Consider the following 22,116-nt stretch of genomic DNA (forward strand, 5'->3'; position numbering starts at 1 on the left):
GTACATATACGTCACCAGTTACATCCCTGAAATTAGTTTTTTTGCTGGCATACTCAATAAATCCAATAACCATAATAGAATCGATGAAAGACCACAACAACAGGGTAGACAACCAGTACACAAAGACAATGAACTGTGCAAAGAAAAAAAAAGAAATGATGATTATAATGAGCCCCTCAGAGAAGAAAGACATGCATGAAATGGTTTTTAGAGATTCATAATGCATGGATATGTCGAGTAACTGAACCTGAGACTGACTTGACAGCATATAGGGACAAACTTCATCAACAATTTATAGCACAACATCCCTTCATCCAAGTAAATGTACAAAAGTAGCATATCAATGTAAAGTGATATTAAAGCAATACTTAATCCCTTTAGACATGTTAAACTAAATAAAGCATGAGGTTACACAAGAGGTGGAAAGAAACCACATAAAGACCATAAGAAAATAATGAAGATGCCACCTCTGAAGTGCTGTTGAGAATAGAATCATTTCAACACTGCTCCACAACCCGACAGTAGTACAAAGCCAGATGGAACAGGTACATGAAATGTACCGGATGAAGAAAACAGAATTATCGGTTCAGAAACAATGAAGAAGGTCTATACAATTCATTTAGACTAAATTCGACACACCAAAATGTCACCAACCCTAGCACAGACTTACCAACAAACCCAGAGATAATGTACTTTTGGTCTAATATCCAGTCAAAATAGGTGACACTCAATCAAGAAGCAAGTTCAATATGGAAGATAATGAATGCACACACACACACACACAATTGAAGATATACAAAAACCTCAAGTTACAATGGATGTGTTAAAAGTGATTATAAAAAATACACAAAACTGATAAGTGACAACAGTCATATTGCTATCAAACTTACTTGCCTTCATCTGTACCAATTAATACATATCAAAAATTTTCTTAAAATTCCTGAAAACGTGCCTGAATTTTTGTCAGAAGTAAAACGTGTCTCTGACTTAAAGGAGAAATCACAAACGACCCATCAAAATATCGTCCCATTACTTGCTCACAAATGATAAATAAAATTGTAACACCATGCATCCCACAACTAGTCACCACTCACTATGATAACCACAATATACTTACAGAAGAGCAGAAAGTTTGCCGTAGGGGTATGAAAGGATATAAAGAACAATTGATAATGCATTCTGTTCATTCTAAATCAAGCCCAGAGGAGAAGCAGAAATCTTTCATGTTATTATATTCACTGCCAAAAAGCATTTGATCTGTACCACACTCATGGATAATAGAAGTTATTTTTATATATTTTATATATATATAAAATTTACACCCAATATTTGTGAAATTCCTATAAGATCTGATGAAGCATTGGTGTTCTATAATCACTCATATAATAACTCATCGGGGTGATTGTTAAGCTCGTGGCCTAAGGTAGGAGATGAGCTATTAACTTCAAACTTTCTGCATAATCACTCAAAGAGTTGACCTGTATGTGCATGTAACAAGAGCTGTATAACTCATCTCCTTCTACCTTAGACCATGAATTTATCAATCACCCCTGCTGTGGACACTTTCTGGAGGTGCAAGATCCGTATGCTCCATGACCGCTGGACTAAGTGTGTAAATGTAGGAGGGGACTATGTTGAAAAATAAATGTGCTAGGTTTTCTAAAATTGACTCCTTCTACCTTAGGCCACAAATTTATCAACCACCCCGGTAGTGCGATAAAGGGAAAGCTTTCATCAGAATTTACTCCAGGGTTTAAGAAAATCTGCCAAACAGAGCTCGATAGTAAAAATATAACAAAGGCAATAAACACTTCCACTATACCCATATTAACGTAGCCTTTTGGCATAATATCTTGGTCTGAAACTGATCTGGAAAATTGTCAAAGAAAAATAAGAACTGAAATAGCAAATTTTAGAAAACACTATGTACTCTCGAATACACTTAGTTTAACACTACCTAGGACAGAAGGGGGAAGCAAAATTACAGACATTAAGATATACACAACAATCAGATAAAACATCAAAAGATATATTTTCATCATGAAAGACAGGATTCAGCACTTCATGGGAGCATATACAATTCTGAAAGGTACACACCACTTAGCTTAAATGAAAGCACAACTCAGAAAAATGAAGGAATTATCACTGTAGGGTAAAAAGTCAGCCAATGAAAGAGCATGGCCCTCCGTGGAAGACATTCCAACAATCTGAGCAGACCAGATGTCGCAAAGAATCATCAAATGTCTGGTCCAGAACTGGAGACCTCTTCCAAGAAACAGAGGCTTTCCTTGTGGCAATACTGGATCAGGTGGTTAACACAAAAATGATTAAAAATGCATAACAAAAGGCCAACAAATTCAAGATGATAAATGCAGAAAATGCCGAAAGAAACTAGAAACAATCCAACACGTTACAAGACCCTGCAGCAGTTTAGCTCAATCTGATTACTTGCGCAGGCACAATCAAGTGACAAACATCATTCATCAAAATCTTGCAGGGTGAGTGAGATCCTTCACTGTGTTGTTGGCCTTTTCCAACTCTTTTCTGTGTATATATCCTTAATGGGTGGTGATACACCATCAATAACTCTTGGAGACGGGAGGCAAACGATAGGCTTTTATTAGCTGCAAGAGGCAATGATTAGCAGCGAGAAACCACCACACAACATCCTGGAGACTGAGGGGGGAGCAGTGCCCCCAACCGCCTTTATACAGGGGTCTGTGGGAGGATCCACAGGAGCAGTCAGCAGAGGGGCATGTCCAGATGGGTATATGTAGTTCACCACAGGTGGTAAGCTGGTGTTGGTGATGTGTAGGGAGCTTTGAGCTTTCCTGCTTGCCGTAGTGCACTTCCCATACCATGGCATATTAGGATGTTCTCTACTGCACAACCGTAGTAGGACTTAAATACTGTCATGCATAATCCAGCTCTCCTCAGTTTCCTCAGAAAGCAGAGGCATTGATAAGCCTCTTGAATGTGTAGGATGTGTTCTGAAACTATGAAAGTATGTACAAGATGTGCACTCGTGGGAGTTGGAGACTGCTTGCAGTTTCCACTGCTGTGTCACCGATGCAAATAAGGATGTGAGTTCTCCTGAGGCCAATAACCATCTCTTTTGTCTTGTTGGCATTGAGGAAGAGGTTATTTGCCCAGCATCAGGCCTCAAGCTCTTCCTCTTGTAGATAATCTCTTCTTTGTTGGTGATGAGCCCCACCATTGTCTTGTCATTTTCAGACTTGACAATGTGATTATTTATGCGCTTGGCCATGCAGTTACGTGTGAGCGGAGTATACAGTAGTGGGCTCAGCACACAGCCCTGGGAGGTATCATAATATTTTAATGTTATATATCATTAATAGTTGTGTCTTTTCATGTTTCTGTGGTCTATAGGTGTCATTATGTACAATTAAAGCTATTTAGCAGGGTGGCAGGGACCAGCCTAGAAGCACAGAACAGGAATCTCACTATAACAAATAATGAACCTGAACTGACAATTTTTGTAATACGCGGGTTGTATATTTAGTGTCTTCTTAATGTGTCAGCAAGGTATTTGATTTAAAAAGATCATGGAAAATGGAAAATACAGTGCAGTCAGTAAAGAATGGGTTATACATTTGGCTTTGTCAGTGGTATCCACGTACAAGAAATTCAAAATCTGTGCTTAAACATAATTTCCTTTCAACAAGAGAGATCCCAAAGTACTTTGTAGTGAGTGTCCATCAATAAACTGGCACTAACCCACGTAAGGTTTCAAACGTATATAATCTTAGAGTTGAAGGTAGACTTTAAAGAGTGTCATTAATAGTTTAGAACTTTATTTCCAGGAGCATGGAATAATGAGGGAAGGTATACAAAATCATGAGGGGTATTCATGGGGCAAATGCAAGCAGGTGTTTTCCACTGACATTGGGTGAAACTAGGACTAGAGATCATAGGTTGAGGGGGAAAGTTGAAACAGTTAAGGGGAACCTGGGGGGAAATTTCTTCAGTCAGAGGGTGGAACGAGCTGCCAAAGGAAGTGGTAGATGAGAGTTCAATTTCTACACTTGAGCAAAGTTTGGATAAGTACATGCAAGAGAGGTGCATGGAGGTCTATGATCCTGCAGCTGTTTGATGGAACTAGACAAAACAGTAGTTCATTGTGGACTGAATGGTCCAAGGGGCCAGTTTCTGTGTTGTAGTGCTCTATGACTCTATGGTAGAAGCTGTGGAGAGGCATTCTGGAGCTTGGGCTTTAGCAGCTGAACGTATGGTTATTATGGGTGGACTGATTATCAGAGTTGAAGGAGAGAAAATATCAGAGAATCAGAGCAAAGGAAAGGATATCAAAAATAGAAAAGAGCAAGCTTACAGGGAAATTTGTAGACAAAAATCAAAGATTGCCTAAGCAGGAGCAAGCATAGATCAGCAAATACAGGAGTGTTTCATGAATGGAATTTAAGGTGCTTTGGTAGAAATTTTCAATAATTTTGTTAGAAAATACCAGCAATGTGTGAGGCCAGATAATTGAATATCAAGTTTACATAGAAAACCTACAGCACAGTACAAGCCCTTCAGCCCTGTATTGCTTATGCTTTTTAGAGGAAACAAAAGCATGTGCAATAGTTAAAATAACAGAAGAGCTGAGATGGTGCAAGACTCCAGCACTGCCATGGAACTAAGTCATAATAGTGATGCCACCTGAGGTGTAAAGTTGAGTTCAAGGTCAGTTATGACCCATTGGGCAGAAATGTGGAGTAAAGGCTTGGGGACGGAGATGGTTGTGGAGCAAAGAACAAGGTCTTCCCTACATTTGATTTGAGGAAATTGTAGCTCATGTTGTCATGAATGTTGGACAAATAGTTGGGGCATTTGGAGAGAGTCGACAAGGAATGTGAAGGTGAATTGAAGTGTCATCAGGGTACATGCTGAACCCAAGGCTACATGTCTTCATATGAAGTTGAGAGGCAACATGTAGAAAAGCGGTAAGGTCAGGGGGGGATATTCCTGGAGGACATCAGAGGTAATTGCATGGTAGGTAGATATATGTATAAGGACCAGAACAGAAGCAGGCGAGTGTAGTCCCTTTAAACTGGATGGCAGGTGAGCAATACTGGATAACAATGTGGTCAATTGTGTCAAAGCTGCAGACTGAGAAGGTCAACATGGTTCAGCTTACCTTTGTCACAACTGCACGAGATATAATCAATGACCTTGAACAAGGCTGCTTTGATACTCTGACAGAAATGAGAACTTAATTGCAAAGGCCCATGTTCAATATTTTAGGAACAGCTTCTTCTCCTCCAACATCAGATTTCTGAATAGGTCCATAAACCTGTGAACACCACCTCATGATTTAATCTTCTGCATTATTTATTTCTTTATTTTTTATTGTAACTTTTAGTAATTTTTATCTAGTACACTCTACTGCTGCCACAAAATAACAGATCTCATGATGAACAGTATGTCATTTATAATAAACCTGATTGTGATTCTGACTCTGAAGGAGTTCTGTTTGATGGGAGGGAATTAAGGAGTCTTTGGCCCAGTTAAGGAACATGGAGGATGAGAATGGTGCAGTAGCTTGCAGGGAGGGGTTTTAATGCCATGGTTGAAAGGAGACAGTGCCTACAGAGACAGAAGTGTTGACAGCCTGGGAATGACAAGGAATGTTCTCCTGTTCAGAGGGAATAGGGCCTGAACATCAGGGTCAAGATGAGATTAGAGTAACATTGGAAGAGAAACTGGAACATCACAAATTTTGTCCAGAACTGGTGTGCTAATGACAACAGCATTTAATGTCTGGGCAGTGTAAAAGTTTCAGCTCTTCAAAAGTCTTGGCTGCCCACATTGAAAGAAATATTTCCTATTTGGAATATTTATCAGAATGAGGCTTCTTCTCAGTAAAATACATTTTGAAAAGCCACCACTTATCAAGCCAGTAGTATAGCATAGTATGGCCTATCATAGTAAGCCTCTCCTTGTTGGCAGGTGGCATGAAAAAATCCATTAACATGCATTGTGAAAAATGTGCAGATGCAACAAAAGGAAGTGGAAAAGGCCAAGAGAAACACCAGCCAACTCACAACATGGGCAGCTTTGAAGAAAACAGGAAGTACTTTCTGCTGTTTTGCACTGTACTGAGTTTTGTGTTCCTTTTTTTCAAATTGAGCAGGCACATGATGCTGCTCAAAGCCAAAATGAGCAATAAAACTATGACTGAGAAACACAGCCACTATTCATTCTGTTTCAGCCTGACAATAATGCTTTGTCCACGAAGAATTAGGAGCTCCCTATATCCATAGACTGGTTGGACAAAAATTACCATACAGCTCATCATGTGAATCATTTTTATATTCCAAAACTTATGCCTCAACTTTGCTTTGTCATGTTGTGCTATAGCAGTTTTCTTTCACTGGTCTTAGCGCACCACTGCTGAGAGTCTGGTGGGAAAACATTCTAAAGATTATAATGGGGGAAACCATTAGCTTTGGGACAATTGTAGAACTGCACTAAGTATGTAAGACTGTGGAGATACACTTCCATGTCTTCACTCTCAGGAACAAGCTGGCTTTCAATATTTTGTTGTTTTTTCTTTATTCTCTTATCTCGGGAACTTATATCCGTCAAAGCAGTCAGATGATCAGTTTCCAGGCCATTTTGAAATTAGTAACTATGAGTGACAACATTCAAATAGACGGTGTGGAATCATTGACAGGAAGGCACACAGTATTTACGAAGATTAATATTAGAACTTTCTAATCATTATTCAATTAGTTTATGACTTCTGAAAATCATTTTCCAAATTGAATAGCAATACAAAGTGCCTCATTCACTTTTCTTCAAATCTCCATTTAAAAAATGCTAGTAATGTTGGCAAAGTCTGCATTTATTGTCACCACTAATAATAATCAATATATTTGACGAAGGCCTCGTGATATTTCAAGTTAATTCTGTTCTTCATTGATTCCAAAGGTCGGTTTACACAAAGCGATAGTCATTCAGTAGTTAAACTGCAGATAAATGTTCTGGAAGTAGACTACATGGAACATGCAGAGGGAAATGAAAGAGACAATGGTTAATAACAGAATCATTAAATATAACACAGCGGAAATAGGGTGGTAGATCTGCCCAGCTGCAGTTGAGTTGTGACAGACGTACAACCTGATGACCACAAATTTAAAAACCGCAACCTTGAATAATGTTCACACAACAGTCAGCTCACAAAGGGTAATCTTGACTTTCAATAAATCTATTCTTCACCCATTTACCAATGAAGAAAATTTGGTATATATGTATTGAATCAAGACTTGGCATGAATGATATCACCTCAAAGTACAGTCAATTGTCCGGCTTGACTGAAAACTATATAAAAACACAAGCAGAAGAAGAATGGCCCAGTTCCCCGTGACTGCTCTGCCATTCAGTAAGAATATGGTTGATTTTTATCAAATTGCCACTTTCCATAATCTGTCCAGTATTCATTGTTCTCTTATTACCTGAAGTTCCATTGGACTCTTGCTTAAATATGTTCAGAGATGGAAATACCACTCTTCTCTTAGTCAGAGAGTTCCATGGATTCACTGCCTTTTGGGAGAAGTTTCTTTGACCTCAATGATAGACATAACTTCCTGACTCCTGAACTCAATGCTTAAACTAACAAAGGCATGCCTAACAAATGTATTCCTTACCACCATATTGACCTGTGTGGTTATTTTCAGAGAGCTTTGAAGTTGGACCCCAAGATCCCACCATATATTGAAGCTGTTAACAGCCCCTGCCATTCTTCCATTTACACTTGATTTCCAAATTGCAACACCTCACACCTGCCCAGATTAAACACAAGATTAAATCCTCCTGACGAAAGGTCTCGGCCCGAAACATCGACAGCGCTTCTCCCTGTAGACGCTGCCTGGCCTGCTGTGTTCCACCAGCATTTTGTGTGTGTTGCTTAAACACAATCTCTGGTTTCTCTGCCTACAGCTGCAATATTTGAGTGTATCCTTTGGCAATCTTCTATGCCATCCACAGAAGCACCAATTTTTGTGTTATCTGAAAACTTACTCACGCACTCTTTCACGTATTCATTTATGGCACAAACAGTAGAAGTCCCAGTAGAATACCACTTTCACAGACCTCCAGCGAATAAGACCCATTGAACACTACTCTCTGTCTTTTACAGTTCTGAATCTACACTGCCAGTTCACCATAGATATCATGGAACTTAACTTGTGAACCTAGGCACAAAAATGCGCAGGCAATGGATAGATATGTGTAGGCGGAAGAGACTTAGTTTAATTTGGCTTTGTGTTTAGCACAGACATGTAGATTGAGGGGCCCGTTTCTATACTGATTGTTCACTGTTCTATATTCCCAAATTCAAGCATTTAGCATCACCTCTACATTAACTAACAACTTACGTTTATTTTTATTTATTTATAGGCCAAATGTGGAGTATTATGTGCAGTTTTGGTCACCAAATTATAGGAAGGATATTAATAAGGTTGAAAGAGTGCAGAGAAGGCTTACAAGGATGTTGCCGGGACTTGAGAAACTGAATTCCAGAGAAAGGTTGAATAGGTTAGGACTTTATTCCCTGGAGAGTAGAAGAATGAGGGGAGATTTGATACAGGTGTATAAAATTATGATGGGTATAGGTAGAGTGAATGCAAGCAGGCTTTTTCCACTGAGGCTAGGGGAGAAAAAAAACCAGAGGACATGGGCTAAGGGTGAAGGGGGAAAAGTTTAAAGGGAACATTGGTGGGGGGCTTTTTCACACAGAGGGTGGTGGGAGTGTGGAATGAGCTGCCAGATGAAGTTGTAAATGCAGGCTCACTTTTAACATTTAAGAAAAACTTGGACAGCTACGTGGATGAGAGGTGTATGGAGGGACATGGGCCAGGTGCAGGTCAGTGGGACTAGGCAGAAAAATGGTTCGGCACAGCCAAGAAGGGCCAAAAGGCCTGTGTCTGTGCTGTAATACTCTATGGTTCTATTGAGATACAGCACTGAATAGGCCCTTCCTGGCCTTCAAGCCACACCACCCAGCAACCCCCTGATTTAATCCCAGCCTAGTCTGGGGACAACTTACAATGACTTACTGACCGGTATGGTCTTTGGACAGTAGCAGGAAACCAGAGCACCCGGAGGAACCCATGCAGTCACAGGGAATGCGCACAAAGGCAGCGGCAGGAATTGAAACCAGGTCACTTGTATTGCAAAGCATTGTGCTAACCGTGCCAACCTGTGTTATTATACCCTCCTCTGTTATGTATGTTACCTCTGGTAAAGAGGGTTCAGCTTTGTCTATTTCCATTTTTTCCTGCAAGTTTGCAAGCACTGTCTCTTCTGATCCAAAGGTGCAAGAAGCGCAGTTGTGAAATCCTAAAGTGAAGTCATCCACAAGAATAAACAAATCAGTGAATAAAGTGTTGATAGATAAAATCGCTGATGCTTCAACTTCTGTGTTATTTTAATTAAACTCTGTAGGATGCACTCAGCTGCACAGTGGGCATTGTAAGAATTTACTTTCAAAGTTCCCCTCCGCATTCCACGAGAGTAATGGTTAAAGTGATATTTATGTATGACAGATGTAGCGTGTACAAACTTTCTATACTCACCTCTGTAAGCAGGAGAAAATACAAATAACATTGACCAACTCTTGAAATTGAGGTATTCAATTATGTGGTTTTGATTAACACAATCTAAAAGTTTCTCACATTGTTGTGGTTTTTCATGAACAAGTGGGATTTATACTTACAAATGAAGATACATTTCCAATCTGTTATCTGACAACTCAGTATCTACTGTTCTTCTAATCAACTTCACTCTTTTCTATCATGGTATCATGAATTATACAATGGTCTTTTACAAGGGATGGCAAAGTACCTTGTGAATTATCAGTCAAAAAATTATGGAAGTTTGGGGCCACAAACACAAAAAAAAATCAGCAGATGCTGGAAATCCAAAGCAATACACACAACATGCTGGAGGAACTCAACAGGCCAGGCAGCATCTATGGAAAAGACCCTTCATTCATGGAGGTTTGGGGAGTACCTGCAGACAGAGTTGAAAATTGTGATTTTAAATCTTTCGAAAATGGAGGATGTGGAAAGGGAAGTATGTTTCTGAGTGCATGTTCAAAATGGCCTCTACTTCTACCTTCTAATGAATGGAACATGGAAACTCCCATCCAAGTGAAAATGTCCTTAATAATGTTTTGATCTTTGCAATTGATGCACTCATGTCATGAGACATAAAGAGGTACGTCAATTTCTATTTTTTTATACCAGAACATTGCTGAAATCAGAGGAACCAACAATTTTTCAACTTTTACTTTCAATTAAGAATATAAATGAGTTATGAATTCCTACAAATGTAATTATGCCTGTTTCAAAATAAGACAATAGCTTAATGTTTCAATTTTAAAAAGTCAAGCATTGCTTACAACTCAGCCAGGGAAACTTTACCATGATATCTATCAAAGACAATCTGAAATTTCAAAGTAAAGTTAGCATCAAAGCACATAAACTGTTACCATGAAATTTATTTTCTTGCAGGAATTTACAGGAAAGAAGAAACACAAACAGAATTTCACACAAAAAAATTCTGTAAAAGCCTGCAAGAAAATGAATTGAATTACAAAATAGTATTATTTAAAATCTAGCCCATAATATTATGTAGTCTCTTTACAGCCAATGTTGGAATAAGATTTAAAGGCATTTACAGGGGAAAAGAAATACAACAAAACTTTTTTTTAAGTTTTCTCCCTGTAAATCTCATTCTGCCATTGGTTGTGAAGATACTTTTTCAATAAAATGGGCTAGATTTTTAAAAGATGTAATTTTTGTACTTCAGTCTCTCTTGCCTACTCATCAATGTCAGACAGTGCCATTTCACCAACTCAACTACTCTGAATGCTGCTTTAAATTAGCCTTTAAAATATTAGTCAGATATTCACTACAATGTTATTTAAAAATTGTCAATATTACTTTCAATCAAAATCTGTTAAGTTGTCCAACAAACGTCAGTGATTTCTTTAAGTTTCTGAAATGTTCATGAGCAATAGTTTGATCTCTGCCAGGCATATCGTTTAGTTTTTAGGCAGAATTTAAAAAAGTTGGTGGAAATTACAACTATAGGAACTTTGATAACCCCAGATGCACAACGAGAAAATGTATGTAAGATTTCAGTTGGAGGAGCAAACCACCTTTAGATTTACGACCTAGCTGTTTGCGGAATAGCTTTTATTCTGTGCTTGTTGATTAAAATTGCAGGATGTCATTTTATACCAAGCATTTCCTTTCAAGTTTGCCTCAGGAAGTGCTGGAGTTCCTAATTTAACCTGTTCTTACGCCATTACAAAATTCTGCTAATTCCTACAAATAGTCCTCTGAGGTTTTATTTTCAATAGCTTTCCTTTGCATGGGTCAAGATTTAAAAGGGAATCTCTGAATGTTGCGAGACTACTTCTTCCTGTCCAGAATCTATATAAAAAATTAAGTTACTCATTCCAGGAACTATAAAGTATTGGCTTGAATAGGTAGGTTTACACTTCTTTCAAGTGCAGTTTTCCTGTCAACATGCCTTTGTTCCTTTCGTCTTTTCATCTCTCTCTCGTCCTTTTGACCACTGTGTACCAGTTCTAATTTCCAGATGAGCTCCAGCCCTGTCCTTCACATTAGGTGCCTCCCATCCAAATATATTCAATTCTTAAGGCACTCAGCTGCCAGCACTTCTCCATCTGAATATCCCTGACTGTTCCCATTTTGTTCCCCAGTGCCTTCTCAACTTGCCTGTCCCTCCCCACCCCCCACCACGACTAGTTTACGTTCCTTCTTCCAATAGTGTTGTTAATATCCCTGTCATGGACGGGATGGGCTAAACTTCACAAGGGTGTTTCATGTCAGCCCCAACCAACCTCATGAGAGATCAGCTGTGATCATGCAATCATTTTAATGTATGGGAACCAAAACACATTGCTTTAAAAATTTCCATTCAAGAAGGGAAATTAAGTAGATCCAGAGGCAAAAAAAAAATCACCATGGTAATAACAGTATTCCGCAAACAACATGTTTTATTGACAGAGAGAAAACAGACCAGAAAGACCATATGCACTGAACCAGCAAAAGCTGAGTTTGGTTTTTAAACAGATGATTGAGTGGAGACACAAGAGTTTATAGATGCAGGAATCTGAAGTGTCTGAAGTAACAGACAATCTGCTCAAGGAACTCAAAGGGTCAAAGCATCTTTGGGGGGGGGAGTAGTTAATTATTGACGTTCAAGTTAAAATCATGAATCAGCGTAGTTTGTACTCAGTTATTCTAAATGGTAAATCTATTTGCTTTGGATTCAATAGCAGAGTGAAACCATCGTCTCTAATTAAGTCCACGCCCTTGATTTATCTTTCTTCTCCAATTTTCAGGATATGAGGATTGCTGGCAAGGCCAGCATTTAGTGTTCATTCCTAGTTGAGAAGGAGATGGTACTGCCTTGAATTGTAGTTCGAAGTTCAAAGTAAATTTATAGCAATGTAAATATACTATATGTCACCAAATACCACCTTGAGATTCATTTTCTTGCAGGCATTTACAGGAAAATAAAGAGAGAATTACAGTATGATTTATGGAAAAGTGTAAAAGACAAAGACTGACAAACAACCAATGTGGTCCTTCTGGTGAAGGTATTCCCACTATACTTTTGGATAAGAAGTTTTAGACCTGAGGAAATGAGGAGTAAGTGACATAAAATATTTCCAAGTCAGGGTTGAGTGCAACCTGGGAGAAGCATTGCTGTGTTCCCAAGCACCTGGTCTAGGTGGCCAGGTAGTTTGTGAGCAGGTGCACACTGTCCACTGCCTCAGTAGCATCCTAACTCTTCCCCTTTCATTTTCAGTGGTCGCAGACCAGAGATTTCTGGGTGTCAGTGAGGCTACTGCCTTTTCTCAAGGAGGCTTTCAGCACATTCTTGAATATTTTCATCTACCTGCCTGGTAATCTCATCGTATGAACAGGAAGATCCAGAAAGTATTTCAAGGATGAGCTGTAACAGTGATGTGATTGCAAAGTTATGAGACAACATAAGGATAAGATTTAGGATTTTGAAGATGGCAGAGTAGTGTAGTGGTTAGCATAACACTATTGCACCGCCGGTGACTCAGGTTCAATTCTGCCACTGTCTGTAAGAAGTCTGTATATTCTCCTGTGACTATGTGGGATTCCTCCAGGTGTACAGGTTTCAGGTTAATAGGTTCATTAGTCATATGGCTGTAATTGTGTGGTGCGGGCTTGTTGGGCTGGAAAGGCCTATTAATAACACTCTGTCTAAATTCTGTTGAGTCATTTAATTAGAGGTACGATGCAGCAACAGGCCATTCTGGCCCTATGAGCCCCTGCTGCCCAATTACACCTATCGACCAACTAACCTATTAACCTGTGCATCTTTGGAATGTGGGAGGAAAGCAGAGCAGTGCGGGAAACCCAGGCAGACATGGGGAGAACGTCCAAACTCCTTACAGACAGGTTGCTGGCACTGTAATAGCATTGTGATAACAGAGACACATCGTTTTTGATTTTGAAATAATTTTCTGTACCTAGTTTAATAGAAGAATAATTTATGAATCTGTGCCCCAATGGAACAAAATATAGTTAATTTGAAAAATATTCATTGTAGGAAATACACAATAAAAGTCCCTAGATACTATGGTGATATAACCTCAATTTTTTAACATTATTGTTTGTGGGGTAAATGTAGTCAAAATCCCACCAGAGAACTTCTCTCTCAAAAAAAGATCATTTATTTTCATGTAACAAAACAGACCCTAATTTAATTATTCAACCATGAGAGATCTCTTTTGATTAATCCATATTCCTATTTCTCTGCTGAATGACTCAGACCATAATTTCAAGACTCACAGGTGAAGTACTAATTACTAAGCCACAGATAACGCAGTAAAGACCATTTGACATTGATGCACCATCAATAACTCTGAGACGTGGGTTAAGGTAGGCTTTTATTGGCTGGAAGAAAGCACAAGCAGCAAGTGACCACCACACAACATCCTGGACATTGAGGCCAGGGCTGTGCCTCCGATCGCCTTTATACCGGGGTCCGTTGGAGGAGCCACAGGAGCAGTCAGCAGGGGGGCGTGTCCAGACAGGTATATGTAGTTCACCACAGACATAGGAGCAGGATAGATTTTGTTAGGTATGGGAGAAGCCAGAACAAGTATAATTTTAAAACCTAAATTTAAAGTCATTCAAATTGAAATTAGAAGTAATTTTCCTTTTGCATTAGATAATGGGAATCTGCACTAGCTCTCACAAAAGGCAATGGATGTTGAATTGAAATTTTCTATACTGATATCGATAGATTTGATTAGAGCAGTAAGTGGAAAAGTGCAGTTAAACTAAAGACTTGAGGAATAAAACTTTCTTCAGTTCACACCTACAATTGTTTTTATTTATTCATTTTGTGTCTGCTTTTATAATCTGACTGTATGCCATTCAGATAACATCATTGCACTGGGTGTTCACAATTAATATAAATAAATTTTGCTCCAGAACACTTAGAATTTGTACTACATTGTTTAATAGAGACACAAGATACACAAGAGACTACAGATGCTGGAATCTGAAACGGGAAAAGAAACAAGCAGCTGGACAAACTCAGCAGGTCGCATAACATCTGTCGAGATCCTACATCAGGACTGTTGCTTCATCCACTGAGTTCCTCCTGCAGCTTTTTTGTTACATTGTTTATAGCTCATTTGGACAAATATTCAGATGCTTACTCGTTTTAATAGAGATTGGATCGGTGTTTTCATAACCTATTTTATCTTAGCATCAAGGCAGCATCGTCCCTCCCCACTAATCTCCCTCCAGCACTTCTCCCAGCAAGTGGCCTAAGTGCTACATTTGCTCATACACCTCCTCCCTCACCCCCACTCAGGGCCCCAGGTGAAATGCCACTTCACCTGCAAATCTGCTGGGGTCACCTTTCGTATCCCATGCTCCTGATGTGGCTTCCTCTACGTTGGTGAGACCTGTCAGTAATTGGGGGACTGCTTCGTCAAGCACCTCCTCTCCATCCACCACAAGTGGGGCTTCCAGGTGGCCAAACACTTTAATTCCATTTCCTAATCCCATTCCAACATGTCAGTCCCTCTTGTGCCAAGATGAGACCCACTCAGGGTGAATAAGCAACACCTTATATTTTGTCTGGGTGACCTCCAACTTAATGGTATGAATATCAAGTTCTCCTTCTAGTAAACAAATTTCCCCCTCTTCCCTTTCTCTATTCCCCACTCTGACCTTTTACCTCTTCTCACCTGACTCTTACTTCCCTCTGTGTTCCCTCCTCCTTCCCTTTCTCCTCTGGTCCAGTCTCCTCTCCTATGAGATTCTTTCTTCTCCAGCTCTTGACCTTTCCTACCCATTTTGCTTTACCTATCACCTTCTAACTAGCCTCCTTCACTCACCCTCCCCCCACCCATCACCTTTTTATTCTGGCATCATCCCCCATTCCTTCTTAGCCCTAAAGAAGAGTTTTGTCCTGAAACATCAATTACCTATTCATCTCCGTAGATGCTGCCTGACCTGCTGGGTTCCTCCAGCACGTTGTGTGTGTTGCCTGGCACTAGGGAGCCCTGGTAGGAATGAAGCCAATGGAAATCAATAGAAAATTACTCCAATCGCTGGAGCAACATCTTACGTCAAGGAAGATGGTTGTAGTTGCTGGAGTCCAGGACATCACTGCAGGAGCTTCTCAGGGCAGTATCTTCTCCCATTCCTCTTCAGCTGCTTTACCTACAAACCTTCCTTCTAATGTAATGAAAGAACTGCAGACGCATGCCGACATTAGAACATTATTCAATTCCGTTCACGATTTTCAGAGAATGAAACAGTATAGATGCTGGGAAGTTAAAATGCTGGAGATAGTCAGCAGATCAGGCAGCATCTATGGGAGGCAGATACCTTAGGGGTATTTAACAGACTCTTAGACAGGTACATGGGAGATAGAAAAATGGACGGGTATGCGGGAGGATTGACCATGGAGTAGGTTAAAGAGTTGACACAACATTGTGGGGTGAAGAGCCTGATATATGTTCAATGTTCTAAATGTACCATGCCTCTGGAAAGGCAACACTGACTGACATGAATTCACACCATATAAAGGTAGGAAGAATTTTACTGAAAAGAAAAACCTGGCAGTGTCTAAAGGAGCCAGATTTAAGAAAATTTGCAAAAGGAACCACAGGGAATATTGAGGGGATTCTCTTGTTTCCCTGAACCAAGTTATTAAGAAATGCAATAACTGGTCAAAAAGTGTGAAAAAGTGGCATCAATAGTAACTTTCAAGTTGACATTGCCTTATCGTTAATAAAGGGGAAAATAGTACAGCCAAAGGATAAAATCTAGGAGAGTGGAATAATTGGATAATTCTTTCAAAGAGTTGGTGCAGGCATGATGGGCTAAATGCCCATTCTTTTTCTTTACAACCATGTGAACTTATAGGGTTTTCCAAACTCCAAAGCCTGAAGTTATCCCATTGTAAAAACCTAGTAGGAACTATAGAAGCTTAACTGAAACTTACGAGTGTTTTCCCTAACTTGATCCATTTCAAGTTATCCACTTTTTATTCAGCAGTGTGGATCTGTTCCAGTTTGTGCGCATATGCTGCTGACTCCTGCTCTTCCCCTGTGTCATAGCCCAGTGATTGCCAAGACTCGAGCAGCAAGAGAATGGTGATCAACAGCAGGAGTACACAAACTGTGCCTGCAGAATCCTTAGTCCCTCTGCCAAAATCTCACTGTTGCAACCTATTGCCAGAAAACTTTACAAAGGAGAAACAAATAGCTTTCTCTGGCTCAAAATATGTAGCCTCTTAAAAAAAAATTGCAATCGCTATTAGAGACGATTGGTTCAGTACAGTAGTCTGGTTTCTGGATTAACGGCAGTAACAGTATAATTGGAACCATCCCTATATTTTCACAGTAGACACTAAAACCAACTGCCAGCAGGTTGCTATGAAAGCAGTGATATGCTTGCAGTAAGAAGCAGATGAAATTGGAGAAAATTATTCTTCCATCTCATGGCTTGTTAAAGTTCGTTTACCTGAGCATTATTGAACTATGGTGATGATAACTGATTCCGAATTTAACAGTGTTCTATCTGCATAATGTAAGTCACACGATTTTTCTCTTTTACATGTGTGTTATCTGTGGATCTCACTGCCTGATGCGTGCGTTGGTTCAGACTTCAGTACCAACACACCGTTCCTTCTTCCAGCTAATTAACTTTGATTGATGTTAATCTGTTTGACAAATTAACGTTCAACTTCACATTCATTTCCACATGCCCGATTCTCCATCAAAATAAAGCTTGTCTTTCTGTAAGTTATCAAATAGAACACCTTCATTAGAAATGACTTATATGTTTGGTAATAGCATCTAAATTGCACTCGATCTACGCCAATAGCTCAATGGGTGAATAACCCAGAAGGTGGGGCATCAGGCCGTACCACTGAGCACGGACGCAGTCAAGAATAGAAAAATGACTGTTTTTGTCCATATATTCATAAACACAAGTGCATACTTGTGTTTCCTTGATGATTATAGCAGGAGGCCTTTGTCCATATTGACCCCTCGATTGCATATGCCATTAGTGGTCAGGAAATGCCAGGTTCTGTGCTGAATTGGCTGATTTCAGCCTAAAAAATTAGCTGGAGTTTCACAGTTGGACTCATTAAGAAAAGATCTTCAAGGCTGTCAGGGCACAATCAATGTGTGTAATTATGCATATTAATTCTGGGTGAGGATAAGGTTGGGCTCAGTTTTTATGACACATCATTCACATATCATAGACACATCAGCAGTGGCCACTTGGCCCAGATACCATAGGGCAGCTGGTGCCTGCAGAGCCAGAACCTGACAGAAGCTGTTGCTTTCAACAAGAGCAGGGGAAAGAAATGTTACAAATTAGGAATTCATCACTGATGCTGATAAAACTAAAATTATGACCCCTTCTGGATTATTCCACTGCCAACCTCACCATGTGAAGCCAAACAAGCAGCCCCTTATGATCATAACATCAGTAGGTTATGTCAAAATTGTTCATGTATTTAGTCCTGCATCTTTGAACAACTGCGCTTCGATGCTTTTCTCCAAGCTCTTCAAGAAGGCATGCGATGCACAACTGAAGTTTGGTCAAGAATGCTATTACAGTGGAAGAAATCATTTGAAAAACAAGCCTTAACTGTCATCTTCCCTCAGGGCATGTCTGGTACTACAAGAGTTTAAAAATAAAGCCCATACTTTGAGATTTCTTCACAAAATATCTTGCAATATAAGTTACAATATATTTATATTAAATAGGCTACATAATGCATTTAGGTTCTTCCAAAGAAATATTGCAATGATTTTTTTTCCACTGACCTTAATGGATAAAAATTCAGCTTATGTAAACTGATCACACAAACTTTTTAACTCTGCTCTATGATTGTTGAAGCCATCAAAACCATTTTTGATGAATGTGGATCATTCATAACTAAACAGCCTGGAATCACTGCTTGGCTTAAAATTCAGACTTATTGTATACCACAAAGCTGTTTGGAAACAAAACTTGAAGAGGAAATGCAGTGGATTGATTTTATTGGATTTGAGATTGAATAAAGATATCTCAGCTCCTGGTCTAGATGCAACTGAGCTCATGAATAATTCAAGGAGAGGTAAATTGCACTTTCAGGGTTGATAATTCTCAGCCTTTAACTTGTTGCCATGGTACGCATGTCCCAGTTCCAATCAAGGGAAACAAAGGGGAAAGAAAATTTAGTTTGAGCAAAGCAACAAACATGTAAGTACATTCAAATATTTTCTCTTTAAAAAAGTAATGCTCACATGCTGAGTCTGTGGTGTCATCTCTGTAAGTAAACAAAAGTCTATGTAAAATTTTAAATGTAAGATTATGATTTACTACTTTAAAATGATTAATGTTGCTGTGACAAAGTTGTGAGAGATAGGAAGATTGAAATAGATTACAGAAACTGAAATGCAATATCACTTCTAAAATGCAAGTTATGCCTCACCAGAGATCTCCATATCCTTCAGATAAATCAAAGCTTGGGAGATGAGGTTTCAATAGTGAAAATAGTGAGCAATTCCATCCGCCTGTCAAAAAAGTGACAACGTCTGATCAGCTCAATGGAATGGATATCGGGCTAAGGGGTTCCTCTGTCCTGACGAAGGGTCTCGGCCCGAAACGTCGACAGCGCTTCTCCCTATAGATGCTGCCTGGCCTGCTGTGTTCCACCAGCATTTTGTGCGTGTAGCACAATACAGGTCCCTCGGCCCAAAACATTGACAGCGCTTCTCCCTATAGATGCTGCCTGGCCTGTTGTGTTCCACCAGCATTTTGTGTGAGTTCCTCTGATTATTCCAGCTTTCTGCCAGGCAGGGAATGTCAAAGTTACACCCTCCCACTATCCGGATTAACAAGACAATCTGTTAACTATAAATTATGATCACGTTCAACAGTGTTCTCTCTTCTTCAAAAAAATTGAAAATATGTGGAAAAGTATAGACTTACTGCAATAGATATCACTTTGCGTAAAGGTGTGGCATGTGTGATGGTGAAACAGACTTGTATTTTCACATTTTTCTTGTATTTGCTTATGACATAGAAGGAGGCTATTTGAGACCTGCAGTCTATGCCAACTCTCAGAACTCCCATCAGTCATCTTCCCTTAATTATTTCCCAGTGTAGACTATTTTCTTGCGCGTGCCTTCAAATCCCTACTGAACTCCCTGCAACCTAGTTGCATAAGAGACAATTTATAATAGCCAGTTAACTTACCTGCACATCATTGGGATGGGGGAGGAGAGATGTTGGGGGAAACTCAGATGCTCACAGAGTGAGTGTGCAAACTCCACATGGCACTCAAGGCCAGGACTGAACCCAGGTTGCTGGAACAGTGTGGCAGTCATATCAAATGCCATGCTCCACTATGCTGCCCCAATCTCTTAGGTCTAATTAAGTAGCAAAGCTATTGCACTAGGTTAAAATGATGAAATCTTGGTTTATCAATTAGCATGTTTGTAACCCAAAACTGGTATCATAATTTTATTCTTTGTACTTACTAACATTTTCTACGTTGTTCTGGATTTCCCCAGCACTGGTTCTACCTGTGTGTAGATTAAGGAATACTGAAATCCCTGTAAATTTTTAAATAGCAGCTCACGGAATATTGTCATGTGAAGGTTGTTATATAATGCAAGTTACTGTTTAGGTCTATATGCAACATATTTAGTAATGTAGCAATCAATGAAGCTGGTTTGCATAAGAATCACTAACATACATGTATCAGGCTGAAACAAAAATATTTAATCATATCCATTGAGAGTTAACAAATTTCACAACGCATGCTGGTGAAAATAAAACTGATTCTGATTCTGATATATGTTATAAAATTTGTTGCTTTGCAGCAGCAGTACAATTCAAAGACAGAACAAAGAATATAGTACAGCACAGAAAAGCTCTTCGGTGCACTATGTTGTGTCAACATTTTAACCTCTCCAAGATCAATCTAACCCCTCCTTACCACATAATTCTTCATTTTTCTCTAAAAATCTGTAAGTTATAAATTAAATAAATAGTGCAAACAAAGGAATCATGCAGTATCCATGGGTTCAAGGACCATTAAGATATCTTGATGGTGAACAGGCAGACATTGCTCTTAAATTATTGAGTGTGGGCCTTGAGACTCCTGAACCTCCACCCTGGTGGTAGTAACTAGAAGAGGGCATGACCCAGATGCTGATGGATGCTGCCTCCTTGAGGCCTCAGACTTGAAGATGTCCTCGCTGGTGGGGAGGGTTGTGCTCATGATGGAGCTATCGAAGTCACCAACAAAAGGCTGCATCACAGACTGCAGGTGTGCTGGAAGCCCCATACGAGTCTGTAATGCAACCAGTCAGAATGTAGCAACCATGGTAGAGACTTGCAGAAGTCTTTGGTGGTGCTACGATAGGCACTCGAGCGCACCAGCTTCCAAGGTTTAGACACTCCGACTTGCCAGAATGTGGACAGCTAGCACAGCCCTTTTAAAGAATCCAGCCCACCCCGCCAATTGGCAGCCATGTTTTGGTGCCAGGATTTTAATATTTAAACACCACCTAACTGAGTTTCAGTGCGCAATCAGCCGCTCTACTTTGGATTTTCATCGAGTGTCAAGTTTGGAACTCTGTTCTCATCTCAATCTCATATCCTGTCTTGATTTTAGTCTTGGATACTCCAGCACTTGGGTTCTCACCATCCTCGCCTAGGTCTCTTGTCACGGGTGACACACCAATCTACTCAAACTCCTGATAAAGTAGAAACACTGGCAAGTGATTATATTAACATATTGGGCACAGGACAGATCCTTGGAGATGGTGACATCCAGGAACTTGGAGCTGCTCACTCTTTCCAGCACTGACCTCTCAAAGAGGACAGGTATATGTTAACCTCTTCCTGAGATTCCACAATCAATTCCTTGGTCTTACTGATATTGAGTGCGAGGCTGTTCTTATGACATCACTTAGCCTGCTGAACTATCTCACTCCTGCATTCCTTCTCGTAGCCCACAGCAATTTTCCACAAGTAATGTGACAATGTCCTGTTAACCAGTCATGTTAGTGTAATACAAACAAAATGCTGGAAATGGTCAGTAGGGTAAGGCGGCATCTGTGAAAAGAGAAACAGATTTCATACTCCAGGTCAGTGATCTTGTATCAGAACACATGAGAAGGTCTATGATAGAGAGAAGACAAGGCAGATTGAATGCTACAAAAGTTAGATGATGCTAGCTGAACTAGGGTAAAGGTTTGTGTTAAGAAAGTGTAAATAGGAGAGGAATGAGCCATAAGTGAAGAACACATATTGGTGGAAATGAATAAGACCATAAGAGCATAAGGATAGGAACAGATTTAAGCCATTTGGCTCATTGTATCTGCTTTGCTATTCCATCATGGCTAATTTATTTTTGCTTTCAACTCTATTCTCCTGCCTTCTCCCAGTAACCTTTGATGCCCTTACTAATCAAGAACTTATCAACCTCTGCTTTAAATATATTCAATGACTTGGCTTCCATAGCCATTTGTGG

General features: G+C 39.7%; 1 protein-coding gene across 3 annotated transcripts in view; it reads left to right on the forward strand.

Annotated features, from left to right (window-relative positions):
- The window catches only part of LOC132393452 (uncharacterized protein C21orf62-like), a 40,679-nt gene that overhangs the window by 13,065 nt on the left and 5,498 nt on the right, over positions 1 to 22,116 (forward strand). Inside the window, exon 2 of one of the 3 annotated variants that reach the window (XM_059968700.1) lies at positions 21,256 to 21,467. The exons of 1 other annotated variant lie outside the window; for it this stretch is intronic. The gene's annotated coding sequence lies outside the window, so the exon portion shown is untranslated. Of the gene's footprint in view, positions 1 to 18,804; positions 18,831 to 21,255; positions 21,468 to 22,116 lie in introns of those variants that run through there. One more of the 3 variants, XM_059968701.1, reaches the window with a different exon arrangement.

This window comes from Hypanus sabinus, chromosome 4, assembly GCF_030144855.1.
Source record: "Hypanus sabinus isolate sHypSab1 chromosome 4, sHypSab1.hap1, whole genome shotgun sequence".
Lineage (NCBI taxonomy): Eukaryota > Metazoa > Chordata > Chondrichthyes > Myliobatiformes > Dasyatidae > Hypanus > Hypanus sabinus.